This window comes from Stegostoma tigrinum, chromosome 24 (genome assembly GCF_030684315.1).
Source record: "Stegostoma tigrinum isolate sSteTig4 chromosome 24, sSteTig4.hap1, whole genome shotgun sequence".
NCBI lineage: Eukaryota > Metazoa > Chordata > Chondrichthyes > Orectolobiformes > Stegostomatidae > Stegostoma > Stegostoma tigrinum.
In genome coordinates, this window is record NC_081377.1 from 6,570,911 (window position 1) to 6,577,262 (window position 6,352).

Genomic DNA, 6,352 nt, shown 5'->3' on the forward strand with positions numbered 1-6,352 from the left:
TCTTCAGCTGCTTCATCAATGACTTTCCCTCCATCATAAGGTCAGAACTGGGGATGTTCGCCGATGATGGCACAGTGTTCAGCACCAGTTGTGACTCCTCAGATACTGAAGCAGTCTGTGTTCACACGCAACAATATCCAGGCTTGGGCAGACAAGTAGCAAGTGACATTTGTGCCACATAAATGCCAGGCTATGACCATCCCCAATAAGAGACAATCTGACTACCATCCATTCAATGGTGTGACCATCACTGAATCCCCCACTTTCAACTTCCTGGGGTTATTATTCACCAGAAACTCAGCTGGACTTACCACATAAACACAGTGGCTACAAGAGAAGATCAGAAGCTAGGAATACTGCAGTGAGTAATTCCTGACTCCTCAAAGCCTGCCCACCATCTACAAGGCACAAGCCAGCAGTGTGATGGAATACTCCCCACTTGCCTGGGCGAGTGCAGCCCCAACAACACTCAAGAAGCTGAACACCATCCAGTACAAAACAGCCGCTTGATTGGCACCACACCCACAAGCATCCACTCCCTCCACCACCGACGCTCAGTAGCAACAGTGTGTACCATTTACAAGATGCACTGCAGAAATTCACCAAAGATCCTCAGGCAGCACCTTCCAAACCCGTGGCCCACTTCCATCCAGAAGGACAAAGGCAGCAGATAAATGGGAACACCATCATCTCCAAGTTCCCCTCCAAACCAACCACCATCCTGCCTTGGAGATATATCACCATTCATTCAGTGCTGCTGGATCAAAATTCTGGAATTCCCTCCCTCATGACACTGTGGGGCCAACCCACAGCAGGAGGACTGCAGCGGTTCTAGAAGGCAGCTCACCACCACCTTCTCAAGGGCAACTATGGGCAGGCATTAAATGCTGGCCGGCCAGCAACACCCACAATCCGCAAACGAATAAAAAAATCCTGCCCTTCCATGCATTTTACTCTCCGTTCATCCTCTTCTCCATTCTATCTTTGTTCTTTTTCCACCTCCATTTTCCCTCTTTCTGTCAAGCTCATGAAGAGGATCTAATGCTCAATCATTCATTGGATTCATTAACTCCATGGGTTGGTTATTTAAAACAGTAAAACACATAATGAACAATAAAGTAGACATTACTGCAACTGTTCTGCTGTGTGTGTGCGTGTTTGTGTGTGCACGTGTGTCTGTGTATGTGTGTGCGTGTCTGTATGCATGTGTGTGTGTGTGTGTCACAGCCAACTAACTGCCAGAGTCACATCACTGTATACACACAACATGGAGTCCTTGAAGGTGAATTCTCTCAAAGCCAAGGCGTACGTATGACGTGCCCCTTCTTCCCAAAAGAAAATGTAACTATTTGCGGCTGATGAGCCTCAAGCATGTGTAAGTAATTGTGAAAGGTCCATATCTTGGTTTGGAGATATTGTTGAATGCCCACCACTATCAGTGATAATGTCTGCCTTTTCTGTTCAGGGTTATGATCCTTTAATGACACAGAATGATGAGCAGTGGCTGGGAAAGTGAAACAGTCCTGAGTTCCACTCAGTCATACTTCATCAACATGTCTCGCTGTGTGTGGACCTCACGTTCTGAGGACAAGTTGTGCATATTCTGTGGGATCCTGAACACTGATTTGTAATTTTGCTAACTCTGTGTCTGCATTTTCATTGAGCACATGGGGCTTTTCTCCTGCAGTTTTACCAGCTGCGTGCGTGTTTCAGAAAGAGCACTGAGTCAGTTCATTCATATGCACCGGTCTCCATAATGAGCTCTCCATCATTGACACAACGGTCTCACCTGGAGGTGTTGTTCTCAAATGTAACATTGTCATATGTGTACCTTGCTTGGCCTTTGAGCAAGGGCACCATGTCAAACCTGCATCTATGTACCAAAGGCTTCGCACATTATGGAAAAGAGGCCTTTCAGTCCATCATACCAGTGCTGGGCATCAAGCATCCATCTATCCTAGTTCCATTTCCCAGCATTGGGCCCGTTTCAAGGGCTCATCTGATAAATACCTATTGAAGTAGCTGGTGGTTTCCTGCCCCTGCCACTGTTTCAGGGAGTGAATCCCTGATACCCACCAGCCTCTGGGTGAAAAACATTTTGCCCAAATTGCCTGAGCCTCCTGTTCCTTACCTGAAAACTGTTTCCACCGTTGTTGACCTCTCTAACTCAAAGGGCGCATTTCTCCCTTTCTAACCCTGTCTTTGGCCTTCAGAATCTTGTCGTCCTCAATCAGGTCCCTTTCTACCTTCTCTGATCTAAATCAAGCCTTTCTGCTCAGAATCAGTCCAGCCCAGTCAACATTCCTGTGAGTCTCTGCCCCCTGTCTGGTGTCATCCACCTTTTATACAGTGTGATGACCAGAACTGCACACAGTGCACACCGCTGCAGCTTCTATTTTCTTCATTCACAGACTGTGGGTAATTGCTGGCTACAGTAACATTTATTGTTCACCCCAGTTGCCCACAGGGCAATTAAGAGTCAATTGCTTTGCTGTGAGTCTGTGGTCACTTATTGGTCAGAACCAGACAAAGGGAATCAGTGAACCAGATGGGGTTTTTTGACAATAGTCATGACAAAACTTGATTCCTGATTTTTTGTTTATTGAATTCAAATTCCACCATCTGCCAAGTTGAGATTTGGTCCCAGAATGTTACCTGGGTTTTTGGATTCATAGTCCAGTGATAATACCATGAGGTCATTGCCTCCCCTAACTAACATCTTACACTGCTCCATCATAAACCTCTTGCTTTTCTTTTGAGTGCGTTGAATAATAAAGGTGGGTGTCATGCATATCTTTGTAACCATCTTATCTACCTGTCTGATGCCTTCAAGGATCATAAATTCCCTACAATGCAAAAAGAGGCCACTCAGCCCATTGAGTCTGCACCGACCTTCTGTAGAACATCTCGCGCAGGCCCTATCCCTGTAACCCTGCATTCCTCATGGGCACAAGCAGCTCATCTTTGGACTGTGGGAAGAAACCAGAGCACCCGGACAAAGCCCATACAGAAACAGGGAGAACATGCAAACTCTGCACAGAATCAAACCCAGGTCCATGGTGATGTGAAGCAGCAGGGTTAACCCCTGAGCTCCCGGGCCACCCACAACACAAACGCTCCACCGAGGACTGTCAGATCCTCCAAAATTCCTCCGGTCCTACCATTCAACATGTACTGCCTTGCAATGTCAGTCCTTCCAAAATGCATCACCTCACACCTTTTAGGATTAAAATCCATTTGCCACTGTTCAGCCCATCTATACCATCCTGTGGTCTAAGGTTTTCCTCTTCACAATTTTCATACCATCTGTGAACTTACTGATCAAACCAGCTACATTCATGCATAGATCATTAATCAGCAACAGACTCACCAATAAACACAGTGCTGTGCCACTGGACACTGACTTCTCGTGACAATAATACCTTGAGCATCACCTCCTGCTTCCTCAGCCAGTGATACATCCCATTTGCCACATTACCCTGGACACTGGGGTCCCTTAGTTTAACCTGTCTGTTTTGGTCGGCCCCACTGAAGTCCATGTAGAACACATCAACTGCCCTACCCTCACCTACACACCTAGCCTGTTACCTCCTGGAAAAAAAACAAAGTTGTTCGATGCGACACCTCCCTTAAGATGCTGTGGTGACTAACCCTGATTAATTCTTGCCTCGCTCAATGCGCTTTTCTCTAATAGTTTCCCCTGTTACAGATGCACAGTCATACCCCCAAGAGTGCAAATGCCACCCCCTAATGACTGCTCAGGGAATTACAGCAGTTGGCAACTGGTCTTCCATTTCATCTACTCAAACCATCTCCAGAGGAGAAAATCAGTGGGATCTCTTTCTAGTTCCTGGGCCTAGCTGAAGTGGGAGATAACAGCTGCTAAAAACAGCGTTACTGTCCCTTGATCACCCACAATAAAGCAAGGCCCATGTATTGACTGGGACTGTTAATCTGGTCCAACTGGGGAGCCCTGGCTGACAGATATAAACAGGAGTGTCAGGGGTTCTGTCCACTCTGCGAGCTGGGTCAGTGTTAAGGGCTCTCCATGTGTAAATAAAGGGGGACTTGGCAACAGGATACTGGCCTCCATGGAGTTACTTCAGTCCATTTTATAAAAATAGGCCGCTCGGCCCAAGTGTTTAAAACAACAGCTTGTCGCATTTCAGCACAGACATCAGATTCCTACTTGGAGGGTGGGCCCACCTAGAATTCTCAGTCAGCGCTGAGTACAGCCTTCTCTTTGCTCTCTGTGTCCAACCGCACAATCAATGGAAGAGATAAGGCCTTGCTAAAGGGTTGTGTTATTTAGGAAACTCCCATTCTGGCAGAGCTCCAGGTGCTGAACGGCATAAAGTCCTGACCATCCAACAGACTGTGATCACCCTATTCCATACATTCATTAAACCCCATCTCTCTATTTCCATATCCTACTTCAAAACGCAGAGAATCCTTTGTCTGAAAAGACAGGACTGATGCTGGATTGTTGAGTCATGAAGATATACAGCACAGAAACAGATCCTTCGGTCCAACTCGTTGATTCCGAGCAGATATCCCAAATAAATCCAGTCCCAATTGCCAACATTTGGCCCATTTCCCTCTAAACCCTTCCTATTCATGTACCCATCCAGATGCCATTTTAAATACTGCCGTTGTACCAGCCTCCACCCCTTCCTCTGGCAGCTCATTCCACACACGCACCACCCTCTGTGTGAAAAAGGTGCCCCTTAGGCCCTTTTAAATCTTTCCCCTCTCACCTTTAACCTATGCCGTCTGGTAGTAGACTCCCCTACCCTGGGGAAAAGACTTTGGCTATTCACCCTATCTATGCCCCTCATGATTTTAAAAGCCCCCATAAGGTCACCCCTTGGCCTCTGCGCTCCAGGGAAAATAGCCCCAGTCTATTCAGCCTCCCCCTATAGCTCGAACCCTCCAAACCTGGCAACATCCTCGTGGACTCTTTCAAATTTCACAACATCCTTCCGATAGCAGGGAGGACAGAACTTCACACAGTATTCCAAAAGTGGCCTAACCAGTGTCCTGTACAATGCAACGTGACCCTTCCAACTCCTGTACTCAATGCACTGACCAATAAAGGGAAGCGTACCAAACACCTTCTTCACCATCCTGTCTACCTGCCACTCCAACTTCAAGAAACCATGAACCTATACTTCAAGGTCTCTTTGTTTGGCAACACTCCACCATTAAGTATATAAGTCCTGCCCTGATTTGCCTTAACAAAGTGTGGCACCTCACATTTATCTAAATTAAACTCCATCTGCCACTCCTCAGCCCTTTGGCCCATCTGATCCATGCCCTGTTGTACTCTTGAGGTAACCTTCTTTTGTTGTCCACTAAACAACTAATTTTGGTGTCATCTGCAAACTTACTAACCACACCTCCTATAATCACATCTAAATCCTAGATAAAAATGACAAGAAGTAGTGGACCCAGCATCGATCCCTATGGCGTACAGCTGGTCACGGGCTTCCAGTCTGAAAAGCAACCGTCCACCACTACCCTCAGTCTCCTCCCTTCGAGCCAATGTTGTATCCAATTGGCTGGCACCCCCTGGATTCCATGTGATCTAACCTTACTGAGCAGGCTACCATGTGGAACCTTGTCAAACACCTTGTTGAAGTCCATTTAGACAACATCTGCCATTCCGTCCTCATCAATCCTTGTCACTTCTTCAAAAAAAACTCAATTAGGTTAGTGAGACACGATTTCCATTGTTTGGTTTTTTCTTGATTATGAAATTGTGGTTCTTCATCTGCCAAAAGCTATTTTCATTTCTCAGAGTTTCTGAATGTCATGAGCACTCCAAAATCCCTGGCTGGAGAGACTTTAAACATAGAACATAGAACAGTACGGCACAGTACAGACCCGTTGGCCCATGATGTTGTGCCGATCTATCATCCTACTAAGATCAGTCTACCCTGCACACCCTATAAGTCTCTAAAGTATCTGACCCCACTGTCACTGCTGGCAGTGCATTCTACTTCCCCATCACTCTGTGTGAAGTGCCTGTCTCTGACATCTCCCCCATACCTTCCTTAATCACCTTAAAATTAAGCCCCTAATTACTTTAGGAATGATTACCTCCACTATTTCCACATCCATCATTTCCAGAACAGCACATCACCAACCAATAACTGCTTCATGCTTATTCGAAATGATGTTGCACTCACAAATTACAAATTCCAGAGCTCAACTTCTTTAAAATAACAGTCTGCAAATCCAATGCACCGCATTGCTGTTCTCCTTACGCCATGTGTTAGGTTAAAATCCAGGTTCGACCGTGTCAGAACGGACTAAACATCTCTGTTCTGTTCTACAGAAGGGTGGCTGG